At 47.6% G+C, this 21,473-nt stretch overlaps 1 long non-coding RNA gene across 5 annotated transcripts in view; it reads right to left on the bottom strand.

Annotated features, from left to right (window-relative positions):
• The window catches only part of LOC149121947 (uncharacterized), an 82,791-nt gene that overhangs the window by 8,446 nt on the left and 52,872 nt on the right, over positions 1-21,473 (bottom strand). For 2 of the 5 annotated variants that reach the window (XR_016222055.1, XR_016222057.1), the window contains exon 2: positions 21,326-21,369. The exons of the other annotated variants lie outside the window; for them this stretch is intronic. This is a non-coding gene — a long non-coding RNA (uncharacterized LOC149121947). The remainder of the gene's footprint in view (positions 1-21,325; positions 21,370-21,473) is intronic. 5 annotated transcript variants of the gene reach the window in all.

The raw sequence follows: 21,473 nt of genomic DNA, 5'->3' as shown, positions 1-21,473 counted from the left end.
ACTTAGCTTAGTGGTTAGGATGCCCACTCCAGTACCAGAGTGCCTGGGTTCAATGCCTGGCTCCTCTCCTGATGCCAGCTTCCTACTAATGTAGACCCTGGGGGCAGTGGTGATGACTCAAGTAATTGGGTTCCTACCACCCACAAGGTTGACCTGGATTGAGTTCTCAGCTCTGCTCAGCTCTGCGCTTCAGCTTGGCCCAGCCCCAGCTATTGAAAGCATTTGTGGAGTGAACCAGTAAATAGGAGCTCTGTTTATCTCTCTCTCTCTCTCTCTCTCCCTCCCTCTCTCTCTCTCTCTCTCTCTCTACTTTTCTCTGTATGTGTGTTTCTGCCCCTCAAAACTTTTTTCTAACTTTTAAAGAGAAGGAAATATAGAATGGTGATTTTGGCACCTGTGGGCAAAGTATTACCTACATATAGAGCAAAATGAGGCAGATTCTTACAAAAAAAAAAAAAAAAAAGCCCAGATTCCTAAGATACCTTACTTGATCCTGGCTGCGAATGGTCAGTTTGTTCTTGCTAAGATGCCTGAAGCACTCAGGATGTGTTCTGGCCCAGGAGTCAAGCTATCTGACTACCCCTAATCGCTATATGGTCTTGAGTAAGGCACATGCCCTCTCTGGGACTTATCTGGAAACTTAGAGGTCAGACTAGATGGCATTTAGATGATTGTTTTGCTGATGTACTGTCAAATCCTGGGCTCCTATAGGGAAACAATTAGGGAGACTTATTTAGAGATATGACATTTTCTTGATTTAATATATGAAGAAGAGTTAGAAGAATGCCTGGCACAGAGTAATGCTAGAAATGTAGACTATTACAGAAGTGTAGGTGATTGTTATCATGGACATGGGGAGGAGGTGGAGGAGGAGACTAGATCCATGGCTTATGAACACATTTTTACCTATACTTATGAAATTTTTAAAAAGAAATAATCCAGTTACTGATAACTTTGAAGGCCTTAATAGGAAGAGAATGATTTGTAGTCTCTGAAAATTAAGAATAAATGCTGAGACCAGCGTTGTGGAATAGTAGTTAAAGCTGTGGCCAATAGCACTGACATTCCATATGGGCACCAGCTCCTGTGCCCACTGCTCCACTTCTGATCCAGCTCTCTGCTGTGGCCTGGGAAAACAGCGGAAGATGGCCCAAGTGCTTGGGCCACTGCACCCACATGGAGACCTGGAAGAAACTCCTGGCTCCTGGTTCAGCCCTGGCCATTGCAGAAACCTAGGGAGTGAACCAATGGAGGGAAAATCTGTTTCTCTGCCTCTCTCTGTAACTCTTTCAAATAAATAAATCTTTAAAAAAATAGCTATCATTCATGGAAGGAGAGTTTGCTAAGCAAACAGCCACCATAACCAGACACAGGAATGTTTGCTTTAAAAATTCAGCTGTGTCATTTGGAATAGATTGGGCTGCCTGGGAAATCCGGGATTCAGGGATTCAGACATCAGAGGCTGAAGGGATGCATGACTTAGAAGAACTTTTCTCCCAAAGTCTCTGACTCTATAGCAAAGTCAAGCCAGAATTGTGTGCAGATGCCTGTGGGAAGGGAGCAGCAGAGGCTGGGCTCTGACCAGAGCACTTGGCCCCGGGAGAGCAGAATGTTAGCTTCAAACACCTTGCACTCTACACGGGCAAGCTGTGTCTCCTAAGCCCTTACTCAAAAGGGATTGGTGAGTGAATTACCAAACAAAATGCCTTCATTTGTTCTCTTTTCAATTCTGAACCTTAATTTTTTTAAAAAAAGATTTATTTATTTATTTGAAGGGAAGATTTACACATAGAGAGGGAGAGACACAGAGATCTTCCAACTGCCTTTTCACTCCCCCAAATGGCTGCAACAGCCAGGACTGGCCAGGCTGAAGCAGGAGCCCAGAACTCCATCTGCTCTCCCACATGTGTGTCAGGAGCCCAAGTACTTGAGCCTTCCTCCACCGCTTTCCCAGGCACCTTAGCGGGGAGCTAGATCAGAAGCAGAGCAGCTGGGACTTGAACTGGTGCTCCTATGGTTTAGTAACCCACTGCACCACAATGCCAGCCCTGACACCTAAGAATTAAAGGCACCTGGCGCTGTGGGCAGAGGGCCCAAAGAGCCGGCATCCCATATGGGTGCTGGTTCTAGTCCCAGCTGCTCCTCTTCCTATCTAGCTCTCTGCTTTGGCCTGGGAAAGCAGTAGAAGATGGCCCAAGTCCTTGGGCCCCTGCACCCACATAGGAGACCCAGAAGAAGCTCCTGGCTCTTGGCTTCAGATTGGCACAGCTCTGGCCATTGTGGCCATCTGGGGAGTGAACCAGCGGATGGAAGACCTCTCTCTCTCTGCCTCTACCTCTCTCTGTAACTCTTTCAAATAAATAAAATAAACCTTAAAAAAAAAAAAAAAGAATTAAAGGCACCAAGGAGCTAACAGAGCCACCTCATATAGGAAGATCCAGAGCCAAAGGCTGGGTTCCAGGCCTGAATCTCTGGCTGTTGCTCTCCAGGAAGAAACAGAGTTGTATAAGTGGAAGAAGGAGACTGAAATGGCTCAAAACTCACACGCAGTATCAGAGCATGATGCATGGTGAGTGAACCAGGGAAGGAAATACATTTTTTTAAAAGAACAAAAAGGCAAAATATGGAGAGTTGGAGAGGCAGAGGGAGGGAGAAGAAAGAAATGAAAAGACATTTTTGGTTTTTTGAAAAAGAAATGCTCTAAATACAAGAGAGATGTAGAGAGATTGGACATTAAAAAATGGAGGGGGGCTGGCACTGTGACATAGTGGGTAAAGCCACTGCCTGCAGTGCTGGCATCCCATGTGGGCACTAGTTTGAGTCCTGGCTGCTCCACTTCCAATCCAGCTCTCTGCTATGGCCTGAGAAAGCAGTAGAAGATGTCCCAGGTGCTTGGGCCCCTGCATCCACATGGGAGACCTGGAAAAAGCTCCCGGCTTCGGATCTGCCCAGCTCTGGCTGTTGTGGCCATCTGGGGAGTAAACCAGTGGATGGAAGACATCTCTCTCTCTCTCTCTCTCTCTCTCTCTGTCTCTGCCTCTGCCTCTGTGCCTCTGCCTCTCTGTAACTCTGCCTTTCAAATAATATAAATAAATATTTTTTTTAAATGGAGGCATTATCGGCCGGCGCCGCAGCTCACTAGGCTATTCCTCCACCTAGCGGCGCCGGCACACCGGGTTCTAGTCCCAGTCGGGGCGCCGGATTCTGTCCCGGTTGCCCCTCTTCCAGGCCAGCTCTCTGCTGTGGCCAGGGAGTGCAGTGGAGGATGGCCCAAGTTCTTGGGCCCTGTACCCCATGGGAGACCAGGATAAGTACCTGGCTCCTGCCATTGGATCAGCACGGTGCGCTGGCCACAGCGCGCTGGCCGCAGTGGCCATTGGAGGGTGGACCAACGGCAAAAGGAAGACCATTCTCTCTGTCTCTCTCTCTCTCACTGTCCACTCTGCCTGTCAAAAAATTTAAAAAAAAAAATGGAGGCATTGCAAAGAAAGATATCATCAAGTAGTTAGAAAGCAAATAGAGAGGCCGGCATTATGGCTCAGCAGGTTAAAGCCCCAGGCTGCAGCACCAGCATCCCATATGATGCCAGTTTGAGTCCCAGCTGCTCCACTTCTGATCCAGCTCCCTACTGATGTGCCTGGGAAAGCAGCAGAAGATGGCCAAGTGCTTGGGCCCCTGCACCCACATGGGAGACCTGGAGGAAGCTCCTGGCTCCTGGCTTCAGATAGGAGCAGCTCCGGCCATTGCGGCCATCTGGGGAGTGAATCAGTGGATGGAGGACCTCTCTCTCTGTCTACCTCTCTCTGTAACTATGTCTTTCAAATAAATAAATCTTAAAAAGAATTCTATTATAATTTAATCTAGGTTATCTGATGAGAATATTGAGAAGAAATAATTAGCGCCTCTTTACAAAAGAGATTCTCAGTCATAGACCTCAGTGTCTCAGAAGAGACTGCCTGTCCATTTCCGAGGTGTCAGTGCTCCCACGTTGAAGGAGAAGAGTGGATAACACGAATCAGATGCAAAGCCTCTGTGACCCACCCTGGAGCCTTTACCTTGGAGGAACCCCTCCCTTCTTGAACTTTTCTCCATTCCCTTCTTGCGGTCACTGCTACGTAGCACCAGTGTTACTGGGGGTGGCTGCTCAGAAGGACCCTCCAGAGCCTTTCAACCTTCCGAGTCCTCAGTCCCCCACTTCATGCCTCCCCGATTCTTTCTTCTTTCTTTCTCTGCGGTCTCCTTTATTGGAGGATCCCTACACAGGAGGGATCTGAGATTCGGGGTGCAGTCCGAGAATATGGGATGGGCACAGGGGTGACCCAGGTGACAGCTTCATTGTGTGGCTATGCCTGAATGACCTCTTTGTTAGTGGAAAAATCCTGGGAGAGTTGGTTCCTTGTCCACAGAGGGGTTGCCTGGTATCAGATATTAGTCACCATTGGAAGCAGAAGCTCTGTTTCAAAATAGTTGAACATTATTTCATGAACAACAACAATGATGATGATCTAAGTAATTTAATGAACACTTAAAACCATAGAGTCTGCCCTTGAGGAGCTCACAAATCAAATGTGGCAGCTCTGGGCCCTACACATTCAATAATCATCATTTCTGCCTGGTATTGAGTATTTTCTGGGTGCTGGACACAGTGCTTAGCATGTGACATTCATCAAGTTATTTAATCCCCATCCAGCCCAGTGAGGCAGGTACTATTGTTGTTGTCCCCACTTTACAGATGAGGTAGTAGAAGCCCAAAGATTAAATAATTTACCAAGATCACTCAGTGTGTGACAGATTGGGATTAATATATGCTGGGAGGCACTTACGAGGCTGCCTCCACAAGTCCCCTTCCTCCATCAATCCCCTTAATGACTCAAGATTGACTGCAAGCAGTGAGGTCCCCAGATTCATCTCAGTCCTATGTTAATGCTCATTTGAGGATTTGTGCTCAGGAGCTTGCTGCTATGAGCCCTTTCTCACTATGTCATCTGTGATCCAATCTGCTTCAACCTGCCTGTTGTCAAACCTGTCTTAACCTGCAGATGCCCACACTGAGGGATTCTTGGCCCTGGGATCCTGCCTCTCCACCTGCCTCCACCAATTCATCCAGAACACTGGCGGCATCGAATCTCCCCAGCAAGGATGGTGTCACCCCCAGCTAACTGCACATGCCCCCCACCCCTGGTCCCTCGGATCCCCACCTGTGCTGCCTGTCCCTTTCTTACACCCAGTGAATGACTACATCAAAGAGCATAAATCATCTACGGGACTGGAAGTGCTGCTCTCTGGACTCTGGTCCTCCAGCCCTGGGCATGCTATCTTCCTTTCAACTACTTTCTGCTCCTAGCAGAAGTCCAATAAAAGCCTTCACCTTTTCATCTAGAACTTAAAATCATAAGCTTTGGGGCTGGCGCTGTGGCATAGCGGGTTATTTATTTGAGAGGTAGAGTTACAGACAGAGGAAGAGACAGAGAGAGTCTTCCATCTGCTGGCTCACTCCCCAGATGGCCACAACAGCTGGAGATGGACTGATCCAAAGCCAGGAACCAGAGCTTCTTCCTGGTCTCCCGTGCCGGGTATAGGGGCTCATGCACTTAGGCCATCTTCCACTGCTTTCTCAGGCCACAGCAGGGAGCTGGATTGGAAGAGGAGCAGCCAGGATACGAACTGGTGCCTAATGGGATGCCAACATCCCAAGGGGAGGCTTAGCCCACTACACCACAGGCCGGCCCCAATAAGAAAATCTTTAAAAAAAAAATCATTAGCTTTGTGAGATTATGTAAAGTATTCATGTAACCAGGATTTGGGGATAGAAATGGAAAGAAATGTCTTCATATAACAATAGCCAACTAGTTATTAAAAAAGTATACTTTCTACTTAATACTTTTCTCTCGTTTGAGGATTACAATTATCTGGAAAACACAATAATATTGAAAATTATAATTCAAAAATATTTTTACACCAATTTTCCCCATTTCCCCTAACTCTTCAGCCTGCCTTCCTCACTCCCTCCGGGCATCCAAAATGGTGGGACTAAATGAATGGGGCCCAGTATTCTGTGAATACTCAGTAAATATTAACTAAGTGACTGCCTCAAAGCACTCATCTATTAGCCTCTGGTATAAGTGCTTTTACTGTCTCTCAAATTCAGATCATTTCCTCTCCTTTTACTAACATGGGCATTCATGCATTCAATTCAAACAGTTGTTTACTCAGGGCTGTTAGGTAATGGTGCAAGACCATGTGAGAACAGTGCTCCGATGAGGGCGGGCGGTAACCATAGGGAAAGGGGGAGAGCTTGGGCCTTGACCACAGCAGACCAGGGTTCAAAGGCTGCTTCACCTGCAAAGCTGCGGCACTGACATCTCACGCACAGAGCCATCGCCAGCTGCTGGTGCTATGGGGAAGCAGTGGAGTGCTGAGCCTAAGCGCCCTCAGTCCTCCCGGACCCTCTGTGTAGGAGGGACGTGGGAGTCGGGAATGCTGAGCAGTTTGTCCAGCCTGAGGTCCCACTGCCAGTGGTGGGCGATGCTGGAATTTGAACACACTCTCTTACTTACATCACCTTATTGGGGGTGGGGATGGGGGGCTTGAAGATTGAATTCCTGTCAAGTTCCTCTCAACTAAGTGCTCAATAGATCAGTGTCCCTCTCCCCTGGACAGGGAAGAAGGATGCTAGGGCCCGAGGAACTTGGTCGTGGTACCTGAAGCCTGGGGAGTCTGAGGGTTATGTTCCCTCCTGAGGCACAGTGGTCCAGTTGGCCCCTGGGACCTGTGTTGGCCCCTGGAGGAGGACAGGGTGAGGATTCTGCTTCCCCAGGAGGGACTTGGAGTGCAGGTGGGGAGTAGAACCCCAGCTAAATGAGCTCTTAGCCACTTGGCAGGACAGCAGCTCACCAAGGCGGAGGCTCCTCACTCTGTCGGAAACTCCACGCTGCTTTTGTCATTTCCTGTTGCAGTTTCATTGGTTTCATCCTCCCCTGTGGACAACTTCCCTTTACTTTTGAAAAGTGCCATCCTTGTTTCTCCTAAACAAAGGAAAGAAGGGGATTCGGCTGAGGGAGAGGCTCCAGGTGGCCTCTGGGTCAGGTGTGGTGATGACAGTGGGGAACTTGGGGAACCCAGAGGAGACAGGCAAGTGGAGGGGAGACCTGGGAGGAGAGCCAGGAAGCCGTGATGCCTCGTCTCCAGCCTCTTCCTTAGCAGGCTTTCTCAGTCCCCCACAAGTGACAGCTGGTGGCCCGGGGGTCAGAGATGGGCATATCCTGAGCTCTGGAGTGGAAGGGAAGATGGGTGGAGGCAGAGCAGTGCAGAGAGACCTCACCATGCTTTGCAGCCGGGCGTATCAGCTGTGACGTTTGAACAGGTTATTTAGCCTCTCTGCAAGGCCCCTGCATTTAATGGTGATGTCATACAGCCCTCACAGGGAAGCAGTGACACCTGGATGAAACCATCTTACTGAACAGCCGGGCAAGAGGAGCTAACCACAGAGTCCTGAAGAAGGTTGCAGCACCCGGCACCTGCCCCCGTAAGTGGTAGAATCTGGCTTTTGCTGTATTTTACCCCAAACTTGGCTAAGCTGTTCTGACCCTTTTAAGGGAGTGTGTGATGATAACTTTAAGAGCCACCAAAGTGAGTCCATTTGGGGAAAAGGAAAAGGAGCTACAAAAGAATTTCACATAAAGAGGATAAAAATGGAAAGATTTTAGAAGAAAAATAATGCATAGTATATCAAGAAAACAATCTAGAATGCTTCAATAGGAAGTCTTTTATTTTAAAGATTTATTTATTTGTTTGAAAGTCAGAATTACACAGAGAGAAAAGGAGAGGCAGAGAAAGAGAGAGGTCTTCCATCTGCTGGTTCACTCTCCAATTGGCTGCAGCAGCCGGAGCTGTGCGGATCTGAAGCCAGGAGCCAGGAGTTTATACTGTGTCTTTCCACATGGGTGCAGGGGCCCGAGGACTTGAGCCATCTTCTACTGCTTTTCCAGGCCATAGCAGAGAGCTGGAATGGAAGCAGAGCAGCTGGGACTTGACCCCACACCCATATGGGATGCCAGCACCGCAGGCAATGGCTTTACCCATTTCACCACAGCGCTGGCCCCAGTCTAAATTTTACCTTTAAAAAAATCTTCAAGCTTGGGGCAGAAAAAAAATCATCTTGTTTGTTGACTATCGAAAAGATATATTTATATAGGAATATAAAATAACTTCTTAAGGGTCCGGCACGGTGGCGCAGTAGGTTAATCCTCCGCTTGTGGCACCGGCATCCCATATGGGCACTGGTTCGAGTCCCAGCTGCTCCTCTTCCAATCCAGCTCTCTGCTATGCCCTGGGAAAGCAGTAGAAGAAGGCCCAAGTCCTTGGGCCCCTGCACCCACATGGGAGACCCGGAGGAAACTCCTGGCTCTTGGCTTCGGATCAGCACAGCTCTGGCCATTGTGGCCATATGGGGAGTGAACCAGCAGATGGAAGACCTCTGTCTCTGTCTCTACCTCTCTCTATAACTCTTTCAAATAAATAAAATAAATATTAAAAAAAAAACTTCTTAAAAAATATGATGTTAAATGGAAGGTAAAAAAGCATGGCTTCTAATTTTAAACTGTGGTAAAATTCATATAGCATAAAGTTACCATTTGAGCCATTTTCCTGTGTGGAATTCAATGGCATTAATACATTCACCACCAATACCACCTGTACCCAGAACTCTTCATCTTGTAAACTGAAACCCTGGCCCCATTAAACACCTCCCCATTCCCCCTTCTCACCAGCAGCTAACAGCCACCATTGTACTTCCTGTCTCTACAAACTCAACAACTCTAGGGACCTTATGTGATTGGAATCATACAGTATTGTGTGTGTGTGTGTGTGTGTGTGTGGTTTATTTCATTTAGTATAACACCTACAGTTGTTAAGCTAGATATAGTCCAGTGTCATTTGCAAATGATATATGGATATAGGTCACAGTAAATGTTCTAAGTAGAGTAAAATGCAGATCCTACCAGGCTGGCATGACTCAATGCCAATTTCCACATGAGAGGGGAATAGAGATGGTACTTCCAAGATCTGGAAGAAGTGGATCAGATGAAATGCAGTCCCAGGGAAACCCTAAATGTGGCTTTTGAGGCCAAGGACTGCTGCCCTTTCTTGAATCCCTTTGTGTTGCCACAACATTAAGAGTTCAGAGGGGTATTGACAACATTTTTCTTTGTTTTCTGTAGGGCTCCATCCCCTCAATACCCCTTTCAGATGTTCACAATAGCTCACAATGCTTGGGCAGGCAGCCAGTTAGACAACCCATGTTGACTGGACGCTGCCATGTCCCTTATCCCCTGTAGGCATACAAAGTAGAAGCATCCGTATGAACAGGGCCATAATCAGTAACAACTTAAAGTGATGAGGGATCCTTTTTTTTTTTTTTTTTTTACAGGCAGAGTGGACAGTGAGAGAAGAGAGAGAGACAGAGAGAAAGGGCTTCCTTTTGCCGTTGGTTCACCCTCCAACGGCCGCCACGGCCAGCATGCTGCGGCCAGCGTACCGCGCTGATCCAAAGGCAGGAGCCAGGTGCTTCTCCTGGTCTCCCATGGGGTGCAGGGTCCAAGTACTTGGGCCATCCTCCACTGCACTCCCAGGCCACAGCAGAGAGCTGGCCTGGAAGAGGGGTAACCGGGACAGAATCCGGCGCCCCGACTGGGACTAGAACCCGGTGTGCCAGCGCCGCAAGGCACAGGATTAGCCTAGTGAGCCGCGGCGCCGGCCGATGAGGGATCCTAAGATGTCTGTATCAGTGCCTTAGGCAGTTCAGGCTGCTAGAACAAAGTACCATAAACTGGATGGGTTAAAACAAGGAAAATGTATTTTTTAACGTGATGTTACCACTCTCTAATGTTTTAAGTCAATATGCAGTAACAATTTATAGTGGGCTATTTTTTAAAGATTTGTTTGTTTATTTATTTATTTGAAAGGCAGAGTGATGGAGAGAGGGAAAGGCAGAGAGAAAGAGATCTTCCATCCACTGAGTCATTCCCCAAATGGTCATAACAACCAGATCTGGGCCAGGCTGAAGCCAGGAGCCTGGATTTCCAACCTGGTTTCCAACATAGGTAGCAGGGGCCCAAGTACCTAGGCCACCTTTCACTGCCTTCCCAGGCATGTTAGCAGGAAGCTGGATCAGAAGTGGAGCAGCTAGGACCCAAACCAGCACTGTGCCACAACACTAGCCCTTAAAAGGGACAATTGTAAAGAAGAAATTCTACTGAGCAACATAGTCACCTCCTGTCATTTCTATTCCTCTTTCCCAGTCAATGAAACTGCTACGGAATTTAAATGGGTTGACATTGTGATCTGTTAAGTGAATAGGTGAAGCCCATTATCCAAGCCACAATGACTGACTTAGGAATGGGCCCATGACACACTGATTGCAACTACTGAGATATGCTCACTGTGAAGCCCAAAATCTCAGGCATGCTACAGTCAAAGAGTAAACAGTCTTCATCCGAAGGCAATGTCGTGGACATCACAGTCCTTGATAACATGTTCAAGCTGTTCTTAATCCTGTTCCTAATAGTCAGGACCGACCATTCCTGGGGCTCACCCTGATTGGCCTCCAGCTATCTGGACCAGCAGATGCTCGAGTTGAGTTGGAGCTTCTGTTACTTACAACTTAATCACCCTAGCTGATTGCTAGGTACTGCATTTTGTCCAAAGAATTCCTATGTGGAAAGCCTAACCCCCAGTGTGATGGTAACTGGAGCTGGGTCCTGTGACTGATGATTAATTTTAGATGAGATCATGAGGGTAGAGATATCCTAATGGGATTTTTATCCTTAAAAGGAGAGATACTACAAAACCTCTTTCTCAGCCATGTTGGACATAGTAAGAAGGCAGCTGATTGCAAGCCAGGGAGAGAGCCCACACCAGAATCCAACCACACGCCACGCTCAGACTTCCAGCCTCTAGAACTGTGAAAAAACTCATGCCTGTTGTTTTAACCCACCCAGCCTGCAGTATTTTGTTATGGCAGCCTGAGCAGACTAGTTCAGCTGCAGATCCACCCTTACCCAACAAGAGTGACTCAGCCAAGACAGTGACTCAATCTCTTCCCAACCCTTTCTGAATCACCTGTGGGAACGTTAGCTCCTCCCATAACTGCAATGCTGAGGGCAGCCCTGTGCCTGTGGACTCATCTTGCAAACAAACTTCCTTTGGGTGCTGGGAAAGTAGTAGCATCACCTAAATAAATGAAGACAAAGAAAACAAGGAGGAAGTGGAGACGGAGGAGAACAGAGATGGGAGGCAGAGGATGACAGGCAGCACCTCTCATCCATATCCCCCAGAACGACAGAGGACAGGGTCACCTTCAGGGTCTGGCCAGAACAGCCATTGCCACAGGGCCACTACCTTCAAAGTCTTTTTTCATGTAAATTCTGCATTCCATTCATAACGTGCCTTTGTATTCTTTACATCAAAATATTCCCCTAAAAAATCTTTGAGAAGGGCCATTTTATCCCAAATCTTTGAAACAAGTCTTGGCCCCACCTACCTGTCCTGGAATGCTCAGACCCCAGTACAAGCAGCACATGGGCATCAGGAAAAGCGCTGGACTCATTTAGAACTGAGTTCGTCTTTTTCAATTCCTTTCCTTCCTTGCAATGTGACCTCGAATGTCCATTCACTTTCTCTAAGCTTCTCATTCCTCGTGAGTAGAAGAGAGGATGACTCCTCTCTTCCTTTCTCATGAGGCTGTCGATCTCCAAGGAGTTAATGTGAGCAAAGCACTTCAGGAAACTGGGAAACCACGTAGGATGCCATTGTAAGATCCCCAGCCCAGACTAATCCATTCTGGGTCTACCTTTTCTATCCACTTATACCTTTTTGTCCAATCCTTACACTTGTGCTAGAACAGGGAGTACAGAAGGCAAACAGAATGAAGATTTATGTTGACAACAAGCTGTCAGTGTGGATGGGAAAGAAATCAGATTCCTATTCGCACGTGACTCCACATCTCTTAGTTCCCCTCCCTTCCACGCCTTCCATCTTCATTATGGGATCTCAGGTTTCGTCACTCAGGGGAATCCAGCCTATATCCCTTGTGCATGCCTTAGGAGCAATCACCTAAGACCTCGGGCAGAGAAAGGCAAGTTGGCTCCATCTCCAGTACTAGCTTTAACCTGTTGGTTGCTTGGGACACTTTTAAAAATCAACCTGTTGGTTGTTTCGGATATTTTTAAAAGTAAAACCCAGGGGGCCAGTACCGTGGCGTACAGGGTAAAGCCTCTGCCTGCAGCGCTGGCATCCCATATGGGCACTGGCTCAAGTCCCAGCTGCTCCACTTCAGATCCAGCTCCCTGCTAATGCACCTAGGAAAGGCAGTAGAAGATGGCCCACATCCTTGAGCCCCTGCACCCATGTGCAAGACACAGTGGAAGCTCCTGACTCCTGGCTTCAGCCTGACCCAACTCTGGGGAGTGAACCAGCAGGTGAAGATTATCTATGTGTGTGTCTCTCCCTAAAAAAAAAATAAATATTTTTTTAAAATAAAAATAAAAGTAAAAACTAGGGGAGTAGACTAGGGTGAGCATTTGACACAGTTCTTAAAACACTGCTTGGACTTCTGCCCTCAGAATCAGCCCTTAAGGCATTCGAATCTGGCTAAGAAGCCCATTAGAGCATTTCAGGCATGGAAAGCCAAGACAAAAAATGACAAAAAAAAAAAAATGACCTAAATGAAAGATCTCTGTGAGTGAGATCCTGGTGGAAAGAAGGGGCCATCAAAGAAGGAGGTACCTTTCTCTGTCCAAATAATGTCAGAGTTTGTGAACTCAAGAGGCCTCCCTAGCCTTGGCAGCTCATGACAAGAGCCTTGGGTGATCACTCTTGTCATAAATAAGAGTGTCAATTGTTAAATCAATAACAGAAGTCACTTGCTCCCCAAGTAGGACCTCTGCCCTTAATGAGTTGTACTATGAGAATTAAGGTAAAACTAGTCTTCAAACAGTACTTTATACTTTGTGTGTATGTGTGTGGGTGCAAACTGTTGAAATCTACTTATTATAGAGTTGATCTTTGTATATAAAGATAATTAAAAATGAATCTTAATGAAGAATGGGATGGGAAAGGGAGTAGGAGGTGGGATGGATTGAGGGTGGGAAAGTGGGTATGGGGGGAAGAACCACAATGATCCAAAAGTTGTACCTATGAAATTTATATTTATTGAATAAAAGCTTTCTATAAAATTAAAAAAAAAAAACACTTGGTGGGGGGCGGCACTGTGGCGTAGTGGGTAAAGCCACCACCTGCACTGCTGGCATCCCATATGAGCGCCGGTTCTAGTCCTGGCTGCTCCACTTTTAATCCAGCACCCTGCTAATGGCCTGGGAAAACAGTGAAAGATGGCCTGAGTGCTTGGGCCCCTGACCCACATGGGAAACCAGGAAAAAGCTCCAGGCTCCCGACTTTGGTTCGGCCCAGCTCCAGCCACTGTGGCCATTTGGGGAGTAAACCAGTGATGGAAAACCTCTCCCTCTCTGTAACTTTGCCTTTCAAATAAATAAATCTTTAAAAATAATAATAATAAATAAAAATTTTTAAAAAGATACTGCTTGGGACATATGCATCCCATACGGGAGTGCCTGAGTTTGAGGCCCAGGCCTCTCTCCTAGTTCCAGCTTTCTACTTGGGCAACTTTGGAGGCAGCAGGTGATGGCTCAAGTAGTTGATTGGTCAAGAGACCTGGATTGAATTCCCGTATCTTGAGAAGGTGGGGATCGCTTCTCGGCCTTTTGGCTAAGATCAAGTGTTGAGCAGATGGGAGACATTTCTCTATCTCTCTCCCTCTCCCTTTCCTCCCTCCCTCTTCTCTTCTCCTCAATAAAATTAAAAGTAAAACCTGGAATGAACATTTAGCTTAGTGGTTAAAAAACCTGTGTGTCCCATGTCGAAGTACTTGTGTTTGATACCTAATTCTGGCTCTTGACTCCAGTTTCTTGCTAATGTAGACTCCAGGAGTCAGCAGTGGTGCCTCAAAGTAATTGTGTTCCTGCCACTTGCATGGGAGACCTGGATTGAATTCCCATCTCCAGTTTCAGCCTGGCCCTGTTCAGGCCTTTACGGGCATTTGGGAAAAGAAGCAGCAGTGGAGGTGCACACATAGTCTCCTTCTCTCCCTCTCCCACTCCAGTAAATTAAAAAAAAAAATTAAGATGTATTTATGTGAAAAGCAGAGTGATGGGGAGACAGAGAGAAAGAGATCTTCCATCTGATGGTTCATTCCCCAAATGGCCCCAACAGCAAGAGCTGGACCATGCTGAAGGCAGGAGCCTGGAGCTCTGAACTCCATTCAAGTCTCCCATGCGGGTTCTGGGGCCCCAAGCATTTGCACCATCTTCTGCTGCTTTCCCAGGGGCATTAGCAGGGAGCTGGATCAGAAGCAGAACAGCCAGGACTAAAACCAATGCTCCAATATGGGATGCAGCATCACAGGCGGTGGCTTAACCCTCTATGCCACAAGATCATTGACGCTAGCTATCCCTGCTTTAGAGGCTGCAAAATGAGTCAACTCTTAAAAAATGTAGCAATTATTGAAAGCTGGAGGGTTTTCAAAAAATCTCAAAGTGGGGGTTTCCACCCTTGGGGTCTTTGACCCACAGAACATTCTCAAAGTCCGTAATAATGACTTATGTCTTATTTTTTATAACATGAAGGCTCAACTCCTTATCTGTGAGAGGGTTGACCAGGTTAGCTAAATGTCAAGTTGATTTCCTTTTGGATAGAATAGAATCAGCTCCATTCACTAATGCTGGGTGTATCATTGTAGTCAGTATGATTTATATTTGTTGAGATACAGAAATTTCTGGAATGTTATAGGTTGACCTGAAGGTCTAGCATGCCCATTGGACCCTTGAGCAATTGTGAACAGGAATACAGAGTGAGAACCTAAGATAAGTGACTGCAGGGAACAATGCTGAAAAGGAACTGTTGGAGATTAAGAGGTTGAGGATCACTGCTGGAATGAAAGATGGTGTCAGTCTTAATGCAACCGCTTCAAACCCTACCCTAGATTTCTGAGAATTCGAAGGGTTTCAGATTTGGATGAATGCACCGTGTGTTTATTTCCAACTGCCCGTTTCTGTTGTAGCATGCACTGAGGCTTCTTAAAAATAACAAATAGCTTCTATTAAATAATTACACATCCTTCTGTTGTGGGACTCTAAAGGGTTTACGCACTGTGCACATGCACTGCACTCAAGGTTGTAGGAATTTCTTTTACCACATCTGTGCTCGCAGTGTGCTGGGAAGCAGGCCCTATGTGTGAAAGGCCCGACTGGCGTTTCAAAGCTTCGAGTTTGCCTTGCCTGCTCTTGAAGGCACTAGGCTTCCTGGCAGAGTGGAGCGTGCTTGTTTCCTTTTGGTCATGTCCTGTTGTGCTTCCACAGAAAGCTACACAACAACAATAATATTTTTGGAATTGCTTGCTGTATGCTTTATTTCTCCTGGGTTTCTTTAGGCGCCGGCTGTGTATTGTTTTGTTCCAAGTTTTCCTTACAAATGAAATCTTGGGTTTCGGATAACAGCCATCCAGGAGGGGGCTGTGAGATGGGAACGTTTCAAAGAAAAGTGCTCAGGAGAGTGACATGCTGGGGGCTGGGGTGGCCTGGAGGAGACGAGGAGCCTGAGAGGGGTCATGGGAGCCTTGGTCTCCCCCAGAAGCGATGAGGAGCTGGGGAGTAGTGAGGGGCCTCTCTGTTGATGAGTTTCCTGCTCCCCACTTTCCCTTACTGCCTTAGACTTTTCTTCTCTCTTCTTGCATCTCTTTCTGCCTCCTTTTTCCCTACTGAGCTTTTCTCCTGTCCCTTTTTGCTCATTTCACGTCCATTCTCTTGCTTTTTCTCCCCCTTTCTTCTCTCCCATTACCAACCTTTTCTGTGAAAACCATTTTCTCCTGATGACATCAGAGTGTGCTCCACCGAGCACAGCTTCCCGAGATGCTCTGTGGGAAGTGGGGGCGTGGATCTGTGCTTGGAAACACTGCAAGCCAGGTGCTGCGCTTGGACATCGGCACGGCCCTCCCTGAGCGTTCACGGGTTCTGAGAGACTCTGCTGTCAAGAACCTAGTCGAGCTCAGCTTACCCCGCTCTTCCCCAAACCTCCTTGACCTCAGCGTCTTTCCCCGCCAAATTGATGACTCTCCTTGCGGATACATTTTGGGAAACTCCGTGGTAGAAGCCCCTGTCTCGGCTCCCCCCGGGGCTTCTGAGCACTTACGTCACTGGGCTGGGCCTGGTGTCAGGGAGTCTGCTCGCTTGCCCAAGCCTGTCTGGAGGCCAGCACAGCCAGGGTCTCCTGTTACATGTGTAAGGTTGGCTCCTCTTTTTTATTTCCTAACAAATTGTCAAAGATAGTTTTTGCAGAATAGTATGCCACATGGGAGCAAGCAGGGGGCCATTCTGATGTAAAACTGGAAGAATCATTCCAGAGGACAGTTTGGTAATATGTGGCCAAAGCCTTAAAATTCTGGCTTTGCGACTTTATCCTAAAAAGATAACTAAGGAGGTAAGCAAAGATGTAGCTACAAGGACTTCTGCCTGGAGTGTTTGTAACAGCAAAAACTTGGAAACAACCTTAAGATCCAACAATGGGAGACTGATGGGATATACCATTTTATATTCAGAAGATCAGGAATTTTGCAGTCCTTAAGAGTAGAATTAAGGGAGCATTTATTATAAAATAGGTGTCCAAAATTAATTCTCTGTAATAAACATGCTAAGGGTGGGCGTGGTGCAGCACACGGAGCTGCTGCTTAGGATGCCTCCCGCCTCCCGCCTCCCATATAGGAGTGCTGGTTTGAGTCCTGGCCCCTCTGCCTCCAATCTAGCATTCCTGCTAATGCACCTGGGAGGCAGCAGATCGTGGCCCAAGTATCTGGGTTTATGCCACCCATGTGGGAGACCCAGATGGAGTTCCTGGCTCCTAGCTTTGGACCGGCCAATCCTGAATGTCGCAGACATTTGGGGAGTGAACCAGTGAAGAGGAGAACTCTTTCTGCCTCTATCTTTTCCTCTCTCTCTGTCTCTCTGCCTTTCAAATAAATAATCTTAAATATATATGTACATATATACACATATGTACAATATGAGCCCTTTTCGATCAAGTCAGCATATATTGAGTATCATATATTCATTAAATATGTAAAAGCCAGGAAGAATATTCAGCAAAACTTAGCAGTAATTTTCTACTGGGTAAAATTGGCTTCCTCTGGTTTCTCTGTGTTTTCTGGTTTTTATATAAAGAGCATGCGTTTTCCATATACTGAAAGGACAGTTAGGAAAATTAACAAAAATGGCCAGCACTCCTTTACAAACTTTGTTACCATTTGAACTCCCAGCTTACTCCCAATAGGGTCCTGTCAACAGCAACTGGGACCTTTCTGTCTTGGGGGGGGGGGGGGAGTGCTCCATGAGGAAGGTCAGAGAACATCAGCCTTCCTCCTGCTCTCTGAGGAAATCTGGCTACAAGAGCCGGCTTCTGGTTGTGATGCTGCAATGTACTGAGGGGGAAGAAAGATCAACACACCCCACCATCTATTTATTTAATATTAAAAATAATATCTCACTGAGTTTGGCTGGCGTCAGCTGGAGCAGTTACTCATACAGGAATTCAAACAAAAGCAGCCTTGGCCTTGGGCCAGTGGGCTGGTGCTGGGTGGTCCATGTCGGTCCTCGGCTCAGAGTCACTCCTAGGCTGCTTTCAGACCTGCTCTGGCTTGGGAAGATGATGTATTCATTTATTTATTAGAAATGTTTTAACAGGAAATGCTAATAGTTTGCATTTAGGGAGAATTACCCCGGAGACAGCTGGAGGAAGCAAGCAGCCGTTGCCGGGGAAAGAGACGGGCGCTCTTGGCCCTGGAGTGGGATCAGGGTCTGTTGTCGGAGTCCACCCTGGAACCCAGCACACCAAGTGAGCCCACAAGAGCCTGGCGGCTTTGCTTGAGGACAAAGGGGAAGCCGCAGGTCCGTTCTACGGCTGTCCCGGTTCCCTTGTCTGCCACCATTTGTGTCCCAAGAACCTAGAGGCATATTTTGATGTGGCTGTGAACACAGCTGCTGACTGTGCCAGCGAAGGGGAGCTCCTGTGTACACACACCTCCAGCCGAGGCTGTGGGAACTGAGGCGCCGGGAGGCCCCCCACCCCACCCCCGTGTAACTGGAACCCACTTCCAGTGCGCCCGCGAACTGCTGGAGTCGTGTGTGAGGGCAAAGGGTCTGTGTGCAGATCTTTGTGCGTGTGGGGCCGAGTGACAGACGAGCGCTTGCAGGGGACTTCAGGCGTGTCCTCGTGCTCCAGGGCGCATTCCGTGCTGAATCACACGGCGGATTTTGCAGAGCCAGAGAGAAGATGAAAAATGGACAGCAGGGGAGTGTAAACCAAGCACAAACGTACGTGTATGAGAGGAACAGAGGCAGGTCTGTGTGGGCTTTGAAGCCTCCTCCAGCTGTTTTAGGAGAGTGCAAACTTCGCTGGCGCGGGGAACGGGTGCACCCTCTAACCCAGCCTGGCGAGACAAACGGCTGTTCCTGTGTTTCCAGATAACAATGGAGGTGAAGGCTGGCCTGGAAAGCAGTCAAGATTCCCAGAGATAAACCCTAGGGCAGCAAGAACACTGTCAATGCAAAGCAACTGACCTTTCGCCTCTTGAGTCACAGAATTCCCACAAACGCTGTGTCCTGTCAGCTCTGGCAGGACTCGGCTACCACAGCCCCAGCCGTCGACGCCGCTGTGTAAACAGCGCGGAGGGCGCAGGAAGGGGCTGTGCTAGGAGCCGAGCCGGGGCATCTCCCTTCCTTCCAGGCTCAGCAGGGTCCTCAGTGAGCCTTTACCCTGCTAGAAACAGGGGGCTCCACACCTGGCCAAGGGCCGCGAGCCAGAGGGTGTCTCGGGGCAGGCGCGGCGGCCAAGTGAAGGGAGAGGAGCAGGCAGAGGGTTTGCGTCCATGACAGTAAGTGGGAGACGGGTAAGAGAATGGAGCTTCACTAGATGTCCGTGTTTCTGGTCCAAAATTAACTGATCTCTGAGTCTCGGGTTCCTCAGCAAAACGAGAATATTTGAGTCTCTGGTTTGTAAATTAATAATCTAGGACTTTATTCCTTAACACTGCTTTCCCACAAAACCCTAAAAACCATCAGGCATTCGGTAAGTCACCAAGACAGTGGTTCTCAATCCTGGCTCTGTGGGGAATCGCTTGGGGGGCTTTAAACAATGTTAACCCCTGAAGCCCCACTCCAGAGTCTCCATGGAATTGGTCTGCCTGAGGCCTTCTCTCTCCTTGCATGAATCCTTGTGTCAACTCACCCTAAAATGTAGGTACTTTCTAAAGTTCTGTCTGTAACTCATATTTCTCCATAGTTTCATGTATTTCTCTTTCCATTCGTTCTTAGCTTGTCAACTATCACTTCTTTGAGGATGACACTTAAATCCATCTAAATCCCTGACCTGTTGATCCAGCTTCCTTTGGTCCATCTACACCTGGAATGTGTTCTAACTCCAATCCATCTGCAGGCCCAAACTCAAGAGCTTGCCCCCAGAACATTTCCATTTCTTGGCTTTATTTCTTTAATGATACACCCTCCATTATCCTATCACCAAGGCTCAAAACCTCAGTGTGGTCTGTGTGCAGTGAGTTTTTTAAAGTATTAACATGAGAGTGTTCCCAACAGCTCTTCCGCCCACCCATAAACAGAAACGTTGCCTTTGAGAACTTGGTTAGGCCTGCCCTCTCCAGAGTCCTGCCTGTCTCAGGATGGTCCCTGGGCTTCTCAGGAAGAGGAATTCACAAAGACTGAAGAGGCAGAAGGAGAGGAGGAGGGAAAGAAAAGGCAGGACCTCAGGGGCTGGGGCTTTCGAGGGAGTTTCAGGGCGAGAGCCACGGGAATGGAGAGGTTAGGAGGCTGGAATGCTCAGCACTGATGCAGACCTGAGGATTGCTGAGAGAGGAAGAGGAAGCGTAAGTATCATTGCTGAAGCTGACGATTGCCTGCGTTTTCATGTTCTTGGAGAACAGCTAGTAGAAGCCATTTTAAAATAATTGGTTAAACTATTTTTTACAGTTCACTGTTGCTTTGGGACCAGCCCATATGAATGTCCAGCTGATATTTGAGTTATCCATAGCACCTTCTCTCCCTCATTTGCCACACTAAAGTATTGCCAAACCCCATAATGTTTCCTTCCTAGACTTGTCACTCTCTGCTGCCCTGCAGTATCACACAGCCAGCTCTACCCCCAGATTTTCCTCGAAGTATATTTCAAACTTATTTTTCTATGGATTTTGGCTCACTCTATTTCTTTTTTTTTATTTATTTATTTACTAGAAAGTCAGTTACACAGAGAGAGAAGGAGAGGCAGAGAAAGAGAGAGGGAGAGGTCTTCCATCCACTGGTTCACTCCCCAGTTGGCTGCAATGGCCAGAGCTGTACCAATCTGAAGCCAGGAACCAGGAGCTTCTTCCAGGTCTCCCACGTGGGTGCAGGTGCCTAAGGACTTGGGCCATCTTCTACTGCTTTCCCAGGCCATAGCAGAGAGCTGGATCAGAAGTGGAGCAGCCAGGACTTGAACCAGCACCCATATGGGATTCCAGCACTGCAGGCGGTAGCTTTACCCGCTATGCCACAGCGCCAGCCCCTCATTCTATTTCCTACACCCAAAACCACTGCCCATTTTCCTCATGTGAAGTTCTTTCTATGCTCCAAAGCCCAGCTGACTTCACCTGGTGATGCTCCACACATTCCACACCCCTTCCTGCTTTGCACGTGCGTCAGTGATGATGATGGTACCGACAGCTAACGTTCATGGCGAGCTCATCCTATGCAGGCACTTTTCATTGTTTTACTTTATTGTTACAACGATCCTGTAAGGGAGTGCTCTGGAGCTAAGACAGGAATGTTAAGTGATTTTGCCAAGATTACACAGCTGTAATTGTCATGGACGGGATTTGAACTCAGGCTCGAGAGAGGGCATTCTTTCCATAGAGCACTTACTCTTTAATACTTCCCTACATGAGTGAACTACACTTGTCCTTCCTCTGTGCCTATAGGAAGTTCCTATTTGTAACTGCTTCCTGTTTTGTACCTCCCCCCTCAAGCCTGTCCCGTAAATAAATGCTTGCACTTCACTGCCATCAGATTTACATAGTCACGTCATAGTTCCCACTGGTGTCCAAGTCGATGGCATCTGCATTGCACGATCAGGATTTTGCTCGGAGAGATCCACTTTAGCTCGAAGTCTTCAGGGACACTTACTGTAAGAGCAGAGAGCCTATGTTTATAAATCTTACCTTTGAGTTTCGTCGTCTTCCTCATAATGTCTTTGACATGTCAGCTGTAAAGCAAACCACAGAATGGCGGTACTTGAGTGAGGCAAAGATTTAATGTTGCTGCTTTGGTTCAAGTGGCTATACCTAGGGCTACAGTTGTGTTTCACCA

The sequence above is a fragment of the Oryctolagus cuniculus genome, chromosome 15 (genome assembly GCF_051225735.1).
Source record: "Oryctolagus cuniculus isolate XC-2025 breed Fujian yellow rabbit chromosome 15, ASM5122573v1, whole genome shotgun sequence".
Classification (NCBI taxonomy): domain Eukaryota; kingdom Metazoa; phylum Chordata; class Mammalia; order Lagomorpha; family Leporidae; genus Oryctolagus; species Oryctolagus cuniculus.
Note: the sequence above shows the minus strand (reverse complement) of the source record. Positions and strands in the feature narration are given on the sequence as shown.